Source organism: Arachis hypogaea, chromosome 13, assembly GCF_003086295.3.
Source record: "Arachis hypogaea cultivar Tifrunner chromosome 13, arahy.Tifrunner.gnm2.J5K5, whole genome shotgun sequence".
NCBI classification, from domain to species: domain Eukaryota; kingdom Viridiplantae; phylum Streptophyta; class Magnoliopsida; order Fabales; family Fabaceae; genus Arachis; species Arachis hypogaea.
This window is the reverse complement of record NC_092048.1, coordinates 115,599,686-115,622,094: the sequence shown is the minus strand read 5'-3', so window position 1 is coordinate 115,622,094 and position 22,409 is coordinate 115,599,686. Positions and strand designations below refer to the sequence as shown.

General features: G+C 37.5%; 1 non-coding gene across 1 annotated transcript; it reads left to right on the top strand.

Moving 5' to 3' along the window:
- The first annotated feature begins 21,446 nt into the window (after window positions 1-21,446).
- On the top strand, window positions 21,447-21,550 carry LOC112738466 (small nucleolar RNA R71). Its single transcript, XR_003169426.1, has one exon. It is a non-coding gene; the product is annotated as a small nucleolar RNA R71 (small nucleolar RNA).
- Window positions 21,551-22,409: the final 859 nt, after the last annotated feature.

Genomic DNA, 22,409 nt, shown 5'->3' with positions numbered 1-22,409 from the left:
GTGAGGAACAGCAGAGCTCCACACCTTAATCTATGGTGTGTAGAAACTCTACCGTTGAAAATACACAAGTGATAAATGTTCAGGCATGGCCGAATGGCCAGCCCTCACAAAAGTCTAAGATAGCATAAAACTAATCAAATATGATCCCCAGATGTAAATACAATAGTAAAAAGTCCTATTTATACTAAACTAGTTACTAGGGTTTACAGAATTGAGTAAATAATATAGAAATCCACTTCCGGGGCCCACTTGGTGTGTGCTTGGGCTGAGCATTGAGCTTTACACGTGTAGAGGTCTTTCTTGGAGTTGAACGCCAGTTTGTAACCTGTTTCTGGCGTTTAACTCCACTTTGCAACCTGTTTCTGGCGTTTGACTCCAGAATGCAGCATGGAACTGGCGTTCAACGCCAGTTTACGTCATCTATCCTTAATCAAAGTATGGACTATTATATATTGCTGGAAATCCCTGGATGTCTACTTTACAACGTAATTGAGAGCGCGCCATTTGGAGTTCTGTAGCTCCAGAAAATCCACTTTGAGTGCAGGGAGGTCAGAATCCAACAGCATCTGCTGTCCTTCTTCAACCTCTGAATTTGATTTTTGCTCAAGTCCCTCAATTTCAGCCAGAAATTACCTGAAATCACAGAAAACACACAAACTCATAGTAAAGTCCAGAAATGTGAATTGTAATTAAAAACTAATAAAAATATACTAAAAACTAACTAAATTATACTGAAAACTATATAAAAACAATGCCAAAAAGCGTATAAATTATCCGCTCATCATATACCTTGTTTATATTAATTACTATAACTTTCAGATTATATATCTCCATGCTAACAAGAATGAAGATTTAGAAAGATATAATAGGAGAGAACCGTGGATCAGAGACTAGTCGCTTGCTGATCTGAAGAAGATGGATGAAGAGGAAAGCACATCTCATTCGATGAGGCATATGATAGATATATATATATATATATATAATCTTTTAATAGTGATTAAGCTCTAACAAAAATAAAACTTATACTTTATCCACTGTAGGGTTTTCTAAATTTAATTGGGAAGATGTCTGGACTATCGAAAAAGCACAACCGCGTATCAAAGAGATGATGCATTAGAAAAAAAACATAGTCTAATAGAAGGACTCGTAAAGAAGCTCCCACGGTAGATGAGACTGAGATCGACATACGGGCTGGACATGCATCAGCTGCTAAATTTGATGAACATCCAAAAAAAGGCAAGTCAATGATTTTTTAGTTATAGTATAAAATTTTATTGCTCTAACCTGCCTCTTTTTAATAGTATGCTAGTATAAATATTTTTTAGTTTTTGCATATGTGTTAAATTAATTAATTAGTATATTTGTATATATAGTTTTCCCAAGTGTGATATTGATGTTGTAACTTATAGATCCATGTTTAAAAAACTGTTGGAGCTACTTATGTTGTGCATGGCAATTGACCTTACACATTTAGATGCATCTTTTTATGTTTTAGCATTCACTTCAAAAAATAATAACTTTGAAAACTATGTGAGTATCGATGGATTAATATGTATAACATCATTTCTACTCTCCCTTATATGCATAGTTGAAAACCTTGTTATTAAGCTATTTTAGTTTTAATGTGTAACATGTATGACAGTTTGATAAGCGTTATTCCAATTAAATAAAGATCTAACTAATGCTAATACTAGTTACCTTAAATAGGAGTTTGAATAGCTAATATTTATCTTCTTAGTTCGAATGTTATGTATGCCTGACACCTGATATTATCCGTGTGGTCTTATGGATGTTAACTGATTGGAATTGCGGATGTTATTGTCCATTCTTTACTTTACTCTGCACGAAGCAGCCTTGGGTAAACTTTTGAATTAAACTCATTTATATATTTGAGCGTACTAGATTTACTTGATCAGATTATATTTGTGTTAGGTGACTTTTTTATTATCACTTATAGTTGTTCAACCTCCAATTTATTTAAACAGAAATTGCAGTTAAGAGTCACAAAATGGATGCATTGGGGGTGGGGGTATAGTGTGTATGAACAAGACATGTACGAAAACGCCCACAGGGGATGAGACAATGGCCGACAGGCCTATTGGAAATACAACAGATGATAATGTTGATGAAGGGCCTTCAGAGAAAAGGCAAGTTAATAATTTTTCAGTTATAGTATAATAATGTTCTAACCTGCCTCTTTTTAGTAGTATACTAGTATATTTTTTTTATTTGGGCATCTACGTTAACATAATTAATTATTAAATTTGTATATAAAGTTTTACCATCTATAGAGTAATTTTAATATACGTTACCTACATATAATATTGAGCTTAGTTGAGAAGGATAGCAACTATAATTAATTTTTTGTCTAATTTTAGAAGTGTGATATTAATGCTATAACTTGTAGATTTACTTTGAATAGGAGTTCGAATAGCTAATATTTGTCATTTTAATTCAAATGTTATGTATGCCTGACACCTGATGTTATTTGTGTGGCCTTATGATTGCTAATTGGTTGGAATTGCAGATGTTACTATCCATTCTTATTTTACTCTGCATGAAGAAGCTTTGGGTAAACTTTGAAATTAAAATCATTTATACATTTAAGCGTACTAGATTTATTTGATTGGATTAGATTTGTGTAAGGTGTCTTTTATTATTATCACATATAACTGCTCAAACTCCAATTTATTTAAACAAAAACTACAGTCAAGAGTCCCAAAACGGGTGCATTGGGAAAAATACTGTGTGTATGAATAAGACATGTACTGAAACACCCACAGGGGATGAGACAATGCCTGACACACCTATTGGAAATGAAACATATGATAACATTGATGAATGACCTTCAGAAAAAGACAAGTTAGTTGAATTTAACCATAATACGAAGTATTAATAATTATAGTAGGTGCATGACTTTTTATTTCTGACTCTTTCCTGCTTTTCAGGTGGAATATTTAATCAACAATAGATGTTATCTATCTAATTTTATGTTGGTTACATGACCTTCTTTACTTTAGTTCGCGCTAACACCCTTTTTGGAAATGCATGCTTCCTACTAAACTAAAGTGTTAAAGAATTGCACGAGAACTTGCAATAGGCACTCACTTAAGAGCACTTAATTGTTAATAAATGTGCAGGAATTCTTGAGAACTTGCAATGGTAGTGTATCTTGCATCAGAGAACCCAATTCAGGTTGACTTTTCAATCCCATCATTCTCGCTTGGCATCAATCAGATGCACATACCAGACTCATCACCCAGATCTCCGGTAACAAACGAACGAAATGCGACTCCAGAACCTGAAGTACCAGAAAATATAAGAAAATCAGAAGATGTGATGAACACACCAATGCCATTTGGGAGTGTTGCAAGGCCTACAAGTGATGACATGAACAGGATATACAAGTGGGTGACAGATCGTAGGGCTGCACAGAATGCCACGCTCGCATGAATTTGCAATGGAGATGATGTTCAGCTGCAGCGAGCAGACTGGTAATCATTGGGATGGCGTAAAGGAGTAAGTGAAATGGTAAGACCGAACAAAAAATCGTAATCAATTGGTGAGTATGTATTCTGCATTAAAGTGCTATTAAATGCAATGCGTTTATTCTATTTAGGTGATTGATTACGATTGTGCCATGTTTAATGCTTCGAGCAACGCAAGGTTTTGCACGGATTTTTATTGTATTCCACCGAGACTAATGGTTAGTGCAATATATCCTTACCCACTTAATATTAATTAATACCCATAATTGCCTCGGTGAAGGATACTTTTGAATATATTTGAAATCTATACTTTTGAGTTATCACTCTTAATTATTTCCTTAGGTGTTTAACTAATCCAAAATGGGTTTGCAGGCTCTAATATTGACTAATGATAATATTGAACGATGTGCGGGCACGGAGACTGGATTTGTCCCTGTTCTTAGTGGCTTCATGGGCAGCAGACATTGGTTTGATGCGGGGAAGGCAAAACTAGTTAAATATGTAAGTAATTCACGTACTTACTTATCATCTATACACAAAATCTATTTTTCATTACAAGAATGCGGAAAAAAACCTGTACGCTAACATGTTTTATTCAACGATGAAGTGGTTTGTTCCAGTGTGTCAAGATGATCACTGGTGGCTATATGTGCTCCACCGACATACTAATTACCTATGGGTGTTAGACTCCATGCACAATGGCCCACACTCGGAGCGGCGAGAGAAAATAGATAAATATGTAGTAAGTGAGAATATATTTGATGATGCATATTTTTACGGGTGTTAGTTGTTACCTTTGTTGTATGTTTTTTTTTTTTATTTTCCTCCCAAATTTTTCTATCTGGCTTGTCGTAAGGTTTTCTTCTCCAAGAGTTAGCTACAACTATAGACTAGAGTGTAGTATTCATAGATGAGGGCTACGAGTGTTGCTATAAAACAATGCTCCCAAAACAGCCAAATGGGTAAGTGGTCTAGAGATCAAAACAAAAAAGGGTTAAAAAATCAATCGAAGCAATATTTTAATATACTGACACGACTCTTTGTTGTTTGTGTTGTATAGGTGGGACTATGTCGTATATGTCATAAAATGGATGGAAGTGCAGGATCCAAAGAGCTGATGAACTGAACATGCCTATTTGGATGACGGTTATTGTAATCCAAAACATATGTCGATGCTTATTTGTGTATTTAATAATTAATATATAACTCTTTTTGGATGAATTCTACTTATAATGGATGGATTTATATTTGCTTCTTTAATGTATTTTATACCAAACACATATACATATGTTTGTTATCACAGGCCCAACTGCAACAAATTCGGAAGGAAATTGTAACTGACATACTAATTTGCAAAGAAAACGTCTCTAAAAGTGTGGTAGAGGGTGTACTCAATGTGCCATGTCGACTTGTGGAGGATAGGAGAAAGAAGAAAAAGATTGAAGATCCTTGGACGAATTCAAAGATAAGATCACTGCTTCGAAGGGCGGAACGGGCTAAGAAAGCTAAACGAAACTATAAGCCATAACTTGGAATTAGAGTTAGTGTGTGTGTGTGTTGTTTGTTAATTTGATTCCAGAATTTTATGGATGCTATCATGAAATACAGATGGATGTTATTGGATTTAAACAAAAAATGGGTGCATCTTTTTAAAAAGTTACCTATACTGAATAGCAGGGTAAATATATGTACAAATGATTAATTAGGACTAGAGTTACTGTGTGTATTTACTATTGATATGGTTGCAGGATTTTTTGAATTTATCATGAAATACTTGTGAATATTATTGGATTTGCATAGGAAAAAATTCACAAGAATTCAATATCACAGTAAAAAATTATATATGAAAAAAAATTGTTTTATTTTTGATGAGTTTGGAAAACTCCAAATTAAATTAGTGATGATCAAACACTATTAATATGATTAATTGCAAAATTATTAATTTGATTTTAATTCATATATGTTGATTAAAATAATTTTGCTATGCAGGTTTTTGCATTTGGGCCGAAAAAGAAAAGAAAACTATATAAGCCCAGATTGTATCAAAAATATATTCAGCCTTGGTATTAAATTGTTGTGATTATGGTGGCTGAAATCAGGGTTATGTTATATGAGCCAGAAATTATGACATCAGCCTAATTGGTTATTCCATCAGCTTTGATGCAAGTATATATGATGAGTGGCTGGATTATTACTATAATGTTGGGCCAGATTGGATTATTACTATGAGCCCAAATTCAATTTTGCTAGACACTAGCTTGTTTGGTCCGAAATGAAGAAAAGAAGCAAAAGCTTCTTGCTTCCAACGGATCTCTCTTATGTGATGGATTCCAAATTTAATTCAATTATCATTAATGCATTGGAATCATGAGAGAGAAATTGATTTGATGGTGATCATCAATGCTGCACGCTACCTAAAGCAAAAAGGGAAGGAAATTAATTTAGTTTAATTAATTTGTTCAATTCCATTGAATACTTTTCTTCCTTCTCTTTCTTCTCTCTCATCTCTCTTCTCTATTCGGTTATATCACAGAGGAAACCATGGAAGCTATGGCAAGCTACCGTAGAGAAGAAGAAGCAAGCAACAAGACCATTGTAATGACGGTAAGAAAAAGAAAACAAAAAGTATGTTGTGGCTGAGATTTTCACCAAAGGAGGTAAGATTTGGTGAAAAGATCACAGATTCTCCATACCAAAAATGGATGAAAAAGATTTCGGTCAAAAAAAGATGATATCAGAGGGATGGCTCGTCTCTGCTTTTGTGTTCACTCAGCACAGAAGGTAGCTAGGGTGGCTACGTGAGGAAGGAAGCAGAAGTGGAGCATGAGGAGCTGTCATACATCAAGAAGCATCAAGGGCTAGGAGTCCTTCTTGGAGAGCAAGTCAAGTTGGATGGATCAGATTGATGAAGCTTGGTGTAAAGAGAAGACTCAGAGGTAATTGTATGTTAGTTCTAAGCATTCGGTTATCTCTCCTCTTTCTCTGGCCGAACCGCTTTTGCATGAAGAAGAAGGAGTTTAGCTTGGTTCATTTGGTTTCAACCATGGAGGCTTTCCCCTATATATATAAGGGAGAACAGCCAGGATTTGAAGCAAGGAGTGAGAGTGCAAGGCACAGAGTTCTCATAGCTACCTAAGCTAACAGAAGTTCTTCTCCTTCAATGTTCTTCATTTTATAATTTTTCTGTTTAATTTTGTCTGTCTTGAGTCTCATGGAAAAAGGCAAACAGTGAGGTTTGTAAGAAAAAGCCATAGAGCGGAAAAAGGCAGAGAGTGCAAAATTAAAAGAAAAAGCCATAGATGTCCTTAGAGGTCCTTTGTACATCTGTGTTGTGTTTCATGATTCTGTGGGAATCCCCTTGCAAGTTAGGTTAGCACTTTGCAGTTGAAAGCTTGGCTGTGACCAAGTCAAGTTCAGGATTGGAGTTTAGATTCTGGACTTGTCCCGGATAGGAAGGGTAGTTCCTAGGGAGAATTGGTGCTTGTAATCAAGGATGATTATAGTGAAATTCCATCATTATTGTGATGGTGACTGGATGTAGGCTGCATTGCACTTGGCAGCTGAACCAAGATATATCTTGGTGTGATTCTCTCTCTTTCTTCTACTCCATTTCTGTTTTTGCTGCATAGGAGATAAAACCAAAAATATCTCGTGCCGGGTAACGAGATAAAAAGAAAAAGTCTCGTGGCTGGATATGAGACAAAAATCAAAAGGTCTCCAGAAGTTTTTTCAAGGACCAGCAAGTTTTAATAAGCAAAAAGGGGCTAAGATTCAACCTCCCCTTCTCTAGCCACTGAAAACCATCAATTGGTATCAGATCTTGGTCTCAAAGAGATCAAGCTTTGCAGCTTGGAGTAAAGATCCAGATGGCAGAAAACAGTGGCTCAAACCTGGTGTCTTACAACCTGACAGAAGAACAGTCAAGCAACATACCTCCTCTTTTCAATGGGAAAAACTATACCTATTGGAAGGAGAGGATGAAGATCTTTGTGCAATTAGTAGACTACAGACTCTGGAAGATTATCTTGGAGGGTCCTCAATTTCCAACTACCACAAGTGGTGAAGGAGTAGTTTCTCTTAAACCCAAAGCAAGCTGGACCGAAGAAGACAGAAAGACGGTGGAGCTCAACGCCAAGGCTGTCAACTTGCTCAACTGTGCTATCAGCTTCGAGGAGTACCGACGGGTATCACGATGCACAACGGCAAAGAAAATTTGGGACAAACTTCAAATCACTCATGAAGGAACCACCATAGTAAAGAAGACCAGGATAGACATGCTGAACAGAGAATATAAAATGTTCTCAATGAAGGAAGGAGAATCAATAGATGAAATGTTCGAAAGATTCAACATTATCATTGTTGGCTTGGATGCTATGGGAATAACGTATCCTGATTCTGTACTTGTGAGGAGAGTTCTAAGATGTCTTACAAAAGAGTGGGAAATAAAAGCATTGATAATATCTGAGAGTAGTGGTCTAGATTCCATGACATATGATGACTTGAGAGGAAATCTACTTGCATTTGAAAACACTTATTTGAAAAAAGATTCAAAAAAAGAAAGGAATTGCTTTTACATCTGTTACTAACCCCCTGGATGATGAATCCAGTGATAATTCCTCTGAAAATGAATTTGTATTGATTGCCAAAAAATTCAGGAAAATGTTGAAGTTCAAGGAGAGAAGCAAGGAAAGCAGCTCTAGGAAACAAAAGAAAGATCTCAGCAAGGTGATATGTTACAATTGAAAGAAACTGGGCATTTCAAATTAGATTGCCCTAAGTTGAAGAAAGAAGAGAAGCCGAAAAGGGGAAAGAAGAAAGGTCTGATGGCCTCTTGGGAGGACTTGGAAAACGATTCAGAAGATGATGAAGAATCCGAAATCAAGTCTCAACCATGTCTTATGGCAGACCACATTGAACAGGTAGTCATTCATAACCCTAACACTGAAGCTCTTCATCTTATGATAGACCACCTTTCTGAAAAAATTAGATGTTTCTTGCTTGATAACCAAGATCTTGAACAACAAATCACCATTCTTAAAGCAGAAAATGGTTTTCTCAAAGATAAATTATGGGAGGCTGAAACTATTGTTGATCTTGTTGAAGAAAATAAGCAGTTAAAAGCCAAACTTAAGAGCTGTGAAAGTGATCATTCTGTTGTTGCATATATAAATTGTTTTAAAGAAAATGAAGAGTTGCTTAAAGAGGTCAAAAGACTTAAAGAAGACTTAGCCAAGTTCACTCAAAGTTCTGAAAATCTAAATCAAATCTTGGCTAGTCAAAAACCTCTTTATGATAAAGCTGGCTTGGGCTTCTTTAAATCTATTGAGAAACCTTATTTTGAAAATATTGCTTCATCTTCTAATGATACAAGGTTTCAAAACCCAGCAAGCTTTAACAAAACAGCAAATCCAAGGTTTTGTAGACTATGTAACCGAAATGGCCACTTTCCCATTCAATGATTCTTTGGTGAAAGAATGATTGGTGACAAAGTTTGCAAAGTTGTTTTTGACTATAATGGTTTAGGACAGAAGAGATGGTTTAACGTAAAAGGATCCAAGAAAATTTGGGTACCTAATATCACTTGAGCTTATTTTGTAGTATGCCTATCATCCAAAAGGAAGGACAACATGTGGTACATGGACAGCGGATGCTCTAGGCATATGACTGGAAAGACAACCTTCTTCATAAAGCTTGATGAGTATGATGGAGGATTTGTCACTTTCGGTGATGATGGTAAAGGAAAGATAGTAGCCATTGGAAAAGTTGGTAAAAGCTTTTCATCTTGTATAAATGATGTTCTCCTTGTAAATGGTTTGAAACATAATTTACTTAGTGTAAGCCAATTGTGTGATCTAGGATATGAAGTTATTTTTAGAAAGTTTATGTGCTTAGTTGTATGTGAAAAATCTGGGGATATTTTGTTTGAGGCTAAAAGGTGCAATAATGTGTATGGATTGACTCTTAAGGACTTGAAAGAACAAAAAGTGACATGTTTTACTTCTCTTGAATATGAAAAATGGCTATGGCATAAGAAATTGGGTCATGCAAGCATGTACCAAATTTTTAAGCTAGTTAAGAAAAACTTAGTTAGAAGAATTCTAAATATTAAATTTGATAAGGATCTTACTTGTGATGCTTGTCAATTAGGCAAACAAGTAAAATCTTCTTTTAAGCCAAAAGATGGAATTTCAACCAAGAGGCCATTAGAGATGTTACACATTGATCTTTTTGGTCCAATAAGAACTCAAAGTTTAGGAGGTAAACACTATGGTCTAGTGGTAGTGGATGATTACTCTAGATTTGGTTGGGTACTTTTTCTTGCTCATAAAAATGATACTTTTCATGCTTTTTCAACCGTTTGAAAAAGAATTCAAAATGAAAAAGATTTAAAAGTTGCCCATTTGAGAAGTGATCACGGAAAAGAATTTGAAAATCAAGATTTTGAAAAATTCTGTGATGATTTTGGAATTGCCCATAACTTTTCATACCCTAGAACCCCTCAACAAAATGGGGTGGTTGAGAGAAGGAATAGAAGCCTTCAAGAGATGACTAGGGCCATGTTATGTGAAAATGAGATTCCAAAATTTCTATGGGCAGAAACTGTAAATACAGCTTGTTATATTTTGAATAGGACCATTAATAGAAAAGGGTTGAAGAAAACTCCTTATGAGCTATGGAAAGGAACCCCTCCAAATCTTAAGTATTTCAATGTCTTTGGATGCAAATGCTTTGTACTTAACAATAAAGAAAACCTTGGTAAATTTGATCCAAAATCCTATGAAGGAATGTTTGTTGGATACTCCACCACTAGCAAGGCCTATAGGATTTACCTCAAAGAACATAGAACTATAGAGGAATCCATACATGTAACTTTTTGTGATTTTAATTTAATTCCTAGTACTGTGATAAAAAATGATTCAGATTGTGAAGATGCTGCCAACAAGGAAACAAGTGAAGAAAATCTCAAATCTGTTCAAAATGAAGAATCTGTCCGTCCAGTTTTGTCTCGTCAAGATGGAGGAGACATTTCTGTTTTGTCTCCTGAGCCAGCAAGAGAATCTGGAACAAACCAGCGTGATGAAGCTCAACAAGGTTCAACTTCACTCCAAAAACCAAGAGAATGGAAGTCCATGAGGGGTTATCCTCACGACTTTATCATTGGTGATCCCTCACAAGGTGTGACAACAAGATCCTCAACCAAAAGGCAATCCGAATCAAGCAATTTTGCTCTCTTGTCACAAATGGAACCCAACAATGTAAAGCAAGCTCTTGAAGATCTATCATGGGTTAAAGCCATGCAAGAAGAACTTGCTCAATTCGACAAGAATGAGGTTTGGACATTAGTACCTCATCCGGATGGTAAGAAGGTAACGGGTACTAAGTGGGTTTTCAAAAATAAACTAGGTGAGGATGAAAAAGTTGTTCATAACAAGGCTAGATTAGTGGCCCAAGGTTACGATCAAGAAGAGGGTATAGATTTTGATGAGTCTTTTGCTCCAGTAGCTAGAATGGAAGCAATTAGGTTGCTTCTTGCCTATGCTGCCCATAAGGGTTTTAAAATGTTTCAAATGGATGTCAAATGTGCTTTCCTTAATGGCTTTATTGATAGAGAAGTGTTTGTGTCACAATTCCCCGGTTTTGAAGATAAAGAATTTCCAAACCATGTGTTCAAACTTTCTAAGGCTCTTTATGGCCTTAGACAAGCTCCAAGAGCTTGGTATGAAAGGCTTAGTGCCTTCTTGTTGGAAAATCAATTTCAAAGGGGTACCACCGACACTACTTTATTTATTAAAGCATCTAATGATGACATTCTCCTAGTTCAAGTTTATGTGGATGACATTGTGTTTGGATCGGCCAATGTGTCCTTGTGTGAAGAGTTTGGAAAACTTATGACTAGTGAGTTTGAAATGAGTTTAATGGGAGAGCTAACATTCTTTCTTGGTCTCCAAATTAAACAAACTCCTAGTGGCACCTTTATTCACCAAGGAAAGTATGCTAAAGAATTAATCAAAAAATTTGGCCTAGAAAATTCCAAACCAATGGGAACACCAATGCATCCAAACACTAAACTTGAAAAGGATGATGATGACAAAGATGTGGATGAAACAAGGTATAGAGGAATGATAGGATCTCTCATGTACCTTACCTCCTCTAGACCGGATATAGTTCAAAGTGTGGGTGTATGTTCAAGATTTCAATCTCACCCAAAAGAATTCCATCTTTCGGCCGTTAAACGCATCATTAGATACATTAAGGGAACTAGTGATTATGACTTATGGTATCCAAAATCTGACGATTTTTGTGCAGTAGGATTTTGTGATGCAGATTATGTGGGAGATAGAATGGATAGAAGAAGTACATTCGGCATGTGTTGCTTCTTTGGAAGCTCCCTCAACATATGGTCAAGCAAAAAACAAGCCACCGTAGCTCTATCCACAGCCGAAGCTGAATATATTTCTGCATCTGCATGTTGTTCACAATTAATTTGGTTGAAAACTCAATTGGAAGATTACAAATTAAAAATTAATAGTATGCCCTTGTTCTGTGACAATATGAGTGCTATAAACATTTCTAAAAATCCTGTTCTGCACTCAAGAACAAAGTACATTGAAATTAAATATCATTTTATTAGAGAACATGTGCAAAAGGGAAATATTGATATTCAATTTGTAAACTCTGAAGATCAACTTGCAGACATTTTTACTAAACCCTTGTGTGAAGAGAGATTCTGCTCTTTGAGAAAAAGTTTGGGAATGATAGAATTAAGTTCTATTGATAATTTGTGAAATTTTTTATTCTGTTTGGTTTTATCTCGTAGGAAGGCAGGAGACATTTTTCAGGACATGAGGAACGGGCCATGACTCAGGGGGAGACTGAACTAATGTTAATTAGGTCCCACCAAATCACTTTGACCTTACTCTGACCCGTTTTGAGTTTCTCTTTGTGTTAACCACATTTTTAAAGTTGTCTTATCAAATCTTGTTGGAAGAAGTAATTTGTCAAATCAAATCTTTTCTTTTCCCTCATCCCTTGATTCTAGGAACCAACCTTCAGTTTTAATTTCAAAAAGGAAACTTCCCCCTGGTTAATAACCGCGCCTTAATGGGTATTAACTACTCCACTTCTCTCTCCAATTAGCATTTAATGCTTCCCTAACCTCCCACATCTCTCTACTCACTTCGGTTCTCCCTTCACCTTCCCCTCTCCACTTCTCCATTTTTAATATTATGAAAAAAAAACTGCTCCAAGAAAAAGTGAACGCATTCTTCTCTCCAAAAAATCCTCAACCCCTCAAACCCACACTCATATACACATTCATTCTACTTCTTCACCTTTTCTCTCACCATCATCCAAGCAAACAGACACCATAAGGAGAAAGGTGATTGCAACGAAAACTTCATCAAGAAAGAAGAAGGAACCCGTAGTTGAAGAGGAAGAAGAATCTCACACCTCTCCACCTCCCTCACCACCAAAGAAGGTAACCCCTGGACGAAGTTTATAGAAGTCCAAAAGCTTTGTGTTACAGGACACGAGGGAACTAGCCAATCTGGAATCATTGGAATTCAAAAATAAATTCAACAAGCCTCATTCACACTTTGATCCTGCTAGGTTCAATTCGTGTGCCTCCTATAAGTTCCACAAGGAAGTATTGGAGAAACGTCACTTATGTGTCACACACCTTGTGAATTTGGACTCACTGGCAGCCAAAGGAATCAACTTCTCTCCTCTGTTTAAGAATCTAAAATGGACTCCTTTGCTCCATATTCAGAAACCCGTTTATCCTGGATTGGTACGCGAATTTTATGCTAATATGAGGCTAATCAATGGTACCATTCATTCCTACGTAAAGAGGGTATACATGACTCTGAACTCGGAGACAATCAGCGCTGCCCTAGGCTACACAGATGAGGGACAAAGAACATACATGACTGAAAAATGGGACTCTCAGGTTGGAGTCACATACAAGATTTCCCTACAACACATCTGTGAGAACTTGTCTGGCTTGGATGGCTCCATCCCCATTCACAAGACCCTCGGTCCCACAAACTCTTTGCTGCACAGAATCATTACCCATATTTTGACTCCACAAAGTGGTTCACATAACAGAATAACTGTTTCTGACTCTCTTGTACTTTTTGCTATTGTTACTTCCTCTCCAATTTCTTTTGCATACCTTATGATAAGGCATATGTGAGAATCTGTCAAAAGTATCAAAAAGGCAAATTTACCCTACGGTATGTTTTTTGCCGGTATTTTTGAATATTTTAAAGTTGATCTAACAAATGAAGCTGTAGAGAATAAGGTCTCAATCATTAAGGGAGGAGGAGCTTCAAGTACAATGAAAGGCACAAAAGGAAAAAAATCAATGCCCTCTGATAGTGACCTAGAGAGCCGACCGGCCGAACCATCTAAAGTGACATAATCAATAAGGGAAGTACTCACTGAGTTTTCGAATATGTCTAAACTAATGGTGGATTCATACAAGGCAGCACGTAAATAAGCTTTTGAAAATGAAAGGGCGTGGATGAAATGCCAAGAGAGGGTGGGCTTAATGCTGCAGAATTTTAAAGAAGAATTGGGGGGGTGCCAATAATGATGATGCAGATGGCTCTGAGTACAATTTATTAAATGATTGATTTCTCTATTTATTGTTGATTTCTGGCTTTGTTTTGCTTATTTTGATACTATTGTAGGCTGTTATGGAGACTTTAGACTTGTGATACTTTAGGTCTGTGATACTTTCCTTTTTCTTGCTGCTGGTAATATTTTGGATATTTTGCATACTTTGTCATTTCTTTACAGGTCCCCTTTGATGACAAAAGGAGGAGGAAAAGATAAAAAAAATTGAAAAAAAACAGGGGCGGAAACCTCTTATGATTCATGATCACCCTTGTTTTAATGGACTGACATATTTGCTCTAATAATGTTTGATATATTTGTTCTGATAATGCCTGCTGATATATGTGTTCCAATAATTTGTTCATTGATATATATGCTATTTTTGGAACTTAGTCATGCTATAAAAATTCCTTTTGGATAGAATGAATAATTGTTTGCCATATTCTAAGTTGTTTGATCAAAAAGGTTTTCATTGTTGTAAACCGGAAATTCTTTTGATTTTTTGATGAATTTGTTTTCAAACTAATTGGCAGCAAATGGTTTATGGAATTATCAAATATGTCTTGATTATGATGTACTATGTACTTAAGATTTTTATGTGTGTTGAGCAGAAAATCCTCTTTGTGATAACAAATTAGTTTTTTTGTTTATTGGTATGCGAAATTGTTACTCTGAGGTTGTAAAATTTATTGTTCGTTCTCTCCCTGGCAATGGCGCCAATAACTGGTGCACAATACCATGGTCCAAACATAACTTCACAACTTCGCACAACTAACCAGCAAGTGCACTGGGTCGTCCAAGTAATAAAACCTTACGTGAGTAAGGGTCGATCCCACGAAGATTGATGGTATAAAGCAAGCTATGGTCATCTTGTTAATCTCAGTCAGGTGGATATCAAATGGTTATGGAGTTTTTGAATAATAATAATAAATAAACAGAAAATAAAGATAGAAATACTTATGTAATTCATTGGTGAGAATTTCAGATAAGCGTATAGAGATACTTTCGTTCCTCTGAATCTCTGCTTTCCCACTGTCTTCATTCAATCAATCCTACTCCTTTCCATGGCTAGCTTTAAGTAAGGGCATCACCGTTGTCAATGGCTACATCTCATCCTCTATGTGAAAATGGTCCGATGCGCTCTCACTGCATGGCTAATCATCTGGAGGCATCACCGTTGTCAATGGCTACATCCCATCCTCTCTGTGAAAATGGTCCGATGCGCTGTCACTGCATGGCTAATCATCTGGAGGTTCTCGATCATACTGGAATAGGATTTAGTATCCTTTTGCGTCTGTCACTACGCCCAGCACTCGCGAGTTTGAAGTTCGTCACAGTCATTCAATCCCAAAATCCTACTCGGAATACCACAGACAAGGTTTAGACTTTCCAGATTCTCATGAATGCCGCCATCAATCTAGCTTATACCACGAAGATTCTGATTAAGAGATCCAAGAGATATTCATTCAATCTAAGGTAGAACGGAAGTGGTTGTCAGGCACGCGTTCATAGGGGAATGATGATGACTGTCACGATCATCACATTCATAGTGAAGTGCGAATGAATATCTTTGAAGCGGAATAAGTTGAATTGAATAGAAAAACAGTAGTACTTTGCATTAATTCATGAGGAACAGCAGAGCTCCACACCTTAATCTATGGAGTGCAGAAACTCTACCGTTGAAAATACATAAGTGATGAAGGTTCAGGCATGGCCGAATGGCCAGCCCCCATACGTGATCAATATGATCCAAAGGTGAACTAAAAAATCATAAGATGTCTAATACAATAGTAAAAAGTCCTATTTATACTAAACTAGTTACTAGGGTTTACAGAAGTAAGTAATTGATGCATAAATCCACTTCCGGGGCCCACTTGGTGTGTGCTTGGGCTGAGCTTGAAGTTTACACGTGCAGAGGCTTCTTCTGGAGTTGAACGCCAAGCTGTAACGTGTTTTTGGCGTTCAACTCTGGTTCGTGACGTGTTTCTGGCGTTTAACTCCAGACTGCAGCGTAGAATTGGCGTTCAATGCCCTTTTGCATCATCTAAACTCGGCCAAAGTATGGACTATTATATATTGATGGAAAGCCCTGGATGTCTACTTTCCAACGCAATTAGAAGCGCGCCATTTGGAGTTCTGTAGCTCCAGAAAATCCACTTTGAGTGCAGGAAGGTCAGAATCCAACAGCATCAGCAGTCCTTCTTCAACCTCTGAATCTGATTTTTGCTCAAGTCCCTCAATTTCAGCCAGAAAATACCTGAAATCATAGAAAAACACAAAAACTCATAGTAAAGTCCAGAAATGTGAATTTAACATAAAAACTAATAAAAACATCCCTAAAAGTAACTAGATCCTACTAAAAACATACTAAAAACAATGCCAAAAAGCGTATAAATTATCCGCTCATCACAACACCAAACTTAAATTGTTGCTTGTCCCCAAGCAACTGAAAATCAAATAGGATAAAAAAAAGAGAGTATACTATAAATTCCAAACTATCAATGAAACATAGCTCCAATCAGATGAGCGGGACTTGTAGCTTTTTGCCTCTTGAATAGTTTTGGCATCTCACTTTATCCATTGAGGTTCAGAATGATTGGCATCTATAGGAACTTAGAGTTCAGATAGTGTTATTGATTCTCCTAGTTCAGTATGTTGATTCTTGAACATAGCTACTTTATGAGTCTTGTCCGTGGCCCTAAGCACTTTGTTTTCCAGTATTACCACCGGATACATAAATGCCACAGACACATAATTGGGTGAACCTTTTCAGATTGTGACTCAGCTTTGCTAAAGTCCCCAATTAGAGGTGTCTAGAGTTCTTAAGCACACTCTTCTTTTGCTTTGGACCTTGACTTTAACCGCTCAGTCTCAAGTTTTCACTTAACACCTTCACGCCACAAGCACATGGTTAGGGACAGCTTGGTTTAGCCGCTTAGTCCAGGATTTTATTCCTTTAGGCCCTCCTATCCACTGATGCTCAAAGCCTTGGGATCCTTTTTATTACCCTTGCCTTTTGGTTTTAAGGGTTACTGGCTTTTTGCTCTTGTCTTTTGGTTTTAAGAGCTTTTGGCTTTTTCTGCTTGCTTTTTCTTTTTCTATTTTTTTTCGCCCTTTTTTTTCTGCAAGCTTTTTGTATTCACTGCTTTTTCTTGCTTCAAGAATCAATTTTATGATTTTTCAGATTATCAAATAACATTTCTCCTTGTCATCATTCTTTCAATAGCCAACATATTTAACATTCATAAACAACAACTTCAAAAGACATATGCACTGTTCAAGCATTCATTCAGAAAACAAAAAGTATTGTCACCACATCAATATAATTAAACTAAGTTCAAGGATAAATTCGAAACTCTTGTACTTCTTGTTCTTTTGAATTAAAACATTTTTCATTTAAGAGAGGTGATGGATTCATAACTTTAATACAAAGTTACTAAATACTAATGATCATGTAATAAGACACAAACATGGATAAGCACTTAACATAAAAAAAACGAAAAACAGAGAATGTAGGAACAAGGAATGAGTCCACCTTAGTGATGGTGGCGTTTTCTCCTTGAGGAACCAATGATGTCCTTGAGCTCTTCTATGTCTCTTCCTTGTCTTTGTTGCTCCTCCCTCATTGCTTTTTGATCTTCTCTAATTTCATGAAGGATGATGGAGTGCTCTTGATGTTCCACCCTTAATTGTCCCATGTTGGAACTTAATTCTCCTAGGGAGGTGTTGATTTGCTCCCAAAAATTATGTGGAAGAAAGTGCATCCCTTGAGGTATCTCAGGGATTTCTTGATGGTGAGCTTCCTCATGCGTTTCTTGAGCTCCATGAATGGGCTCTCTTGTTTGCTCCATCTTTTTCTTAGTGATGGGCTTCTCTTCCTCAATGGGAATGTCTCCTTCTATGAAAGCTCCAGCCGAGTAACATAGATGGCAAATAAGGTGAGGAAAAGCTAGCCTTGCCAAGGGAGAGGACTTTTCGGCTATTTTGTAGAGTTCAATGGAGATGACTTCATGAACTTCTACTTCCTCTCCAATCATGATGCTATGGATCATGATGGCCCGATCCACAGTAACTTCAGATCGGTTGCTAGTGGGGATGATGGAGCGTTGGATGAACTCCAACCATCCTCTAGCCACAGGCTTAAGGTCCAGTCTTCTAAGTTGAACCGGTTTGCCTTTTGAGTCAATCTTCTATTGAGCTCCTTCCACATATATGTCCATGAGGACTTGGTCCAACCTCTGATCAAAGTTGACCCTTCCTAGTGTAGGGGCGTGCATCTCCTTGCATCATAGGCAAGTTAAACGCCAATCTCACATTTTTCGGACTAAAATCTAAGTATTTCCCCCGAACCATGGTGAGATAATTCTTTGGGTTTGGGTTCTTACTTTGATCATGGTTCCTAGTGATCCATGCATTGGCATAGGACTCTTGAACCATTAGGATGCGGACTTGTTGGATGGGGTTTGTTAGAACTTCCCAACCTCTTCTTTGGATTTCATGTCGGATCTCCGGATACTCATTTCTCTTGAGCTTGAAAGGGACCTCGGGGATTACCTTCTTCTTAGCCACAACATCATAGAAGTGGTCTTGATGAGCTTTGGAGATGAATTTTTCCATCTTCTATGACTCGGAGGTGGAAGCTTTTGTCTTCCCTTTCCCTTTTCTAGAGGATTCTCCGGTCTTGGGTGCCATCAATGGTAATGAAAAAACAAAAATCTTATGCTTTTACCACACCAAACTTAGAATATTGCTCGCCCTCGAGCAAGAAAAAAAAGAATAGATGAAGAAGAAGAAGAAAATATGGAGGAGAGGAGGGAGAGGTGTATTCGGCCAAGAAGGGGAAAAGAGAGTTGTGTTGTGTGAAAATGAGGAAGAATGGAGGGCTTTATATAGGGAGGGGAGGGGGGTTTAGTTTCGGCCATATAGGGTGGGTTTGGGTGGGAAATTGATTTTGAATTTTGAAGGTAGGTGGAGTTTATGAGGTAGATTTATGGGGAAGAGTGGATGGATGTGAGTGGTGAAGTGGTGATAGGGAAGAGAGATTGAGGTGATTGGTGAAGAGTTTTGGGGAAGAGAGTTTATTGGGAAGAGAGGATGAACATTGAGAAGAGGGAAGAGAGTGAGTGGTGGTAGGTGGGGATCCTGTGGGGTCCACAGATGCTGAGTTGATCCTGTGGGGTCCACAGATCCTGAGGTGTCAAGGATTTGCATCCCTGCACCAATTAGGCATGTAAAATGCCTTTGCATGCAATTCTGGCATTTAAACGCCGAATTGATGCTTGTTCTGGGCGTTTAGCGCCCAGATGCAGCATATTTCTAGTGTTGAACGCCAGCCAGATGCTTGTTTCTGGCGTTCAGTACCAGCTCTTCCTCAGTGTGCATTTCTGGCGTCTGAACACCAGGATGCTGCTTGTTTCTGGTGTTCAACGCCAGATCCATGCTCTGTTCTGGCGTTGAACGCCAGCCAGATGCTCCTTACTGGCGTTTAAACGCCAGTAAGATCCTCCTCCAGGGTGTGATTTTTCTTCTGCTGTTTTTGATTCCATTTTCAATTTTTATATTTATTTTGTGACTCCACATGATCATGAACCTAATAAAACATGAAATAACAATAAAAATAAATTAAAATTAGATAAATAAAAATTGGGTTACCTCCCAACAAGCACTTCTTTAATGTCAATAGCTTGACAGTGGGCTCTCATGGAGCCTCACAGATGTTCAGAGCATTGTTGAGACTTCCCAACACCAAACTTAGAGTTTGACTGTGGGGGCTCTGGTTGACTCTGTTTTGAGAGAAGCTTACTGTGCCTCTTTTCCATGTTTATAGAAGGATGTCCTTGAGTTTTAAACTCAAGGGAGTCCTCATTCAATTGAAGGACTAGTTCACCTCTGTTAACATCAATCACAGCTCTTGCTGTGGCTAGGAAGGGTCTTCCAAGGATGATGGATTCATCCTCATCCTTCCCAGTATCTAGGATTATGAAATCAGCAGGGATGTAAAGGCCTTCAACCTTTACTAATATGTCCTCTACTTGTCCATAAGCCTGTTTTCTGGAATTGTCTGCCATCTCTAATGAGATTTTAGCAGCTTGTACCTCAAAGATTCCCAGTTTCTCCATTATAGAGAGTGGCATGAGGTTTATTCCTGACCCAAGATCACATAGAGCCTTTTCAAAGGTCATGGTGTCTATGGTGCAAGGTATTAGGAACTTTCCAAGATCCTGTTTCTTCTAAGGCAATCTCAGTTGATCCAATGCATTTAGTTCATTGGTGAACAGGGGAGGTTCATCTCCCCAAGTCTTATTACCAAATAAATTGGCATTCAGCTTCATGATTGCACCAAGGAACTTGGCAACTTGCTCTTCAGTAACATCCTCATTCTCTTCAGAAGAAGAATACTCATCAGAGCTCATGAATGGCATAAGGAGGTTCAATGGAATCTCTATGGTCTCTAGATGAGTCTCAGATTCCTTTGGTTCCTCAGAGGGAAACTCCTTATTGATCACTGGACGTCCCAGGAGGTCTTCCTCCTTGGGATTCACGTCCTTCTCCTCTCTTGTGGGTTCGGCCATGATGGTCAATTCAATGGCCTTGCACTCTCCTTTTGGATTTTTTTCTGTATTGCTTGGGAGAGCATTAGGAGGGGTGTCAGTGATCTTCTTACTCAGCTGGCCCACTTGTGCCTCCAAATTTCTAATGAAGGACCTTATTTCATTCATGAAACTCAGAGTGGCCTCAGATAGATCAGAGACTAAGTTTGCTAAATTAGAGGTATTTTGTTCAGAGTTCTCTGTCTGTTGCTGAGTGGATGATGGAAAAGGCTTGCTATTACTAAACCTGTTTCTTCCACCGTTATTAAAGCCTTGTTGAGGCTTTTGTTGATCCTTCCATGAGAGATTTGGGTGATTTTTCCATGAGGGGTTATAGGTGTTTCCATAGGGTTCACCCATGTAATTTACCTCTGCTATTGCAGGGTTCTCAGGATCATAAGCCTCTTCTTTAGCAGATGTCTCTTGAATACTGTTGGATGCAGCTTGCATTCCATTTAGACTCTGAGAAATCATATTGACTTGCTGAGTCAATATTTTATTCTGAGCCAATATGGCATTCAGAGTATCAATTTCAAGAACTCCCTTCTTCTGAGGCGTCCCATTACTCACAGGATTCCTCTCAGAAGTGTACATGAACTGGTTATTAGCAACCATGTCAATAAGTTCTTGAGCTTTTGTAGGTGTTTTCTTTAGGTGAATGGATCCACCTGCAGAAGTATCCAATGACATCTTAGCTAATTCAGACAGACCATCATAGAATATATCCAAGATGGTCCATTCTGAAAGCATGTCAGAATGAAACTTTTTGGTCAGTTCCTTGTATCTCTCCCAAGCTTCATAGAGGGATTCACCTTCTTTCTGTCTAAAGGTTTGAACATCCACTCTAAGCTTACTCAGCTTTTGAGGAGGAAAGATCTTGGCTAAGAAAGCCTTGACCAGCTTATCCCAAGAGTTCAGGCTATCTTTAGGTTGAGAATCCAACCATATTCTAGCTCTGTCTCTCACAGCAAAAGGGAAAAGCATTAGCCTGTAGACTTCAGGATCTACTTCATTAGTCTTAACAGTATCACAGATCTGCAAAAATTCAGTTAAAAACTGAAAAGGATCTTCAGATGGAAGTCCATGGAACTTGCAGTTCTGCTGCATCAGAGAAACTAATTGAGGTTTAAGCTCAAAATTGTTTGCTCCAATGGTAGGGATGGAGATGCTTCTTCCATGTAAATTGGAATTTGGTGCAGTAAAGTCACCAAGCATCCTCCTTGCATTATTATTATTTTCAGCTGCCATATCCTCTTCTTGTTCGAAAATTCCTGTAAGGTTGTCTCTGGATTGTTGTATTTTAGCTTCTCTTAGTTTCCTTTTCAGAGTCCTTTTAGGTTCAGGGTCTGCTTCAACAAGAATGTTCTTGTCCTTGCTCCTGCTCATATGAAAAAGAGGAAACAGAAAAATAATAATAGGGATCCTTTTTACCCAGGTATAGAGGTTCCCCTGTGTGAGTAGAAGAAGAAAAGAATATAATGTAAAGAAGGGAAGAAGAGAAAATTCGAACACAGATGGAAGAGGGGTTCGAATTTGGGTGAGATGAAGTGTTAGTAGATGAATAAATAAATAGAAGGAGGTGAGAGAGAGAAGAGAATTTTCGAAAATAATTTTTGAAAAGGAGTTAGTGATTTTTGAAAATTAAAATTAAAATTAAAAGTTGAAACAATTAATTAATTAAAAATAATTTTTTTGAAAAAGAGGGAGGTAT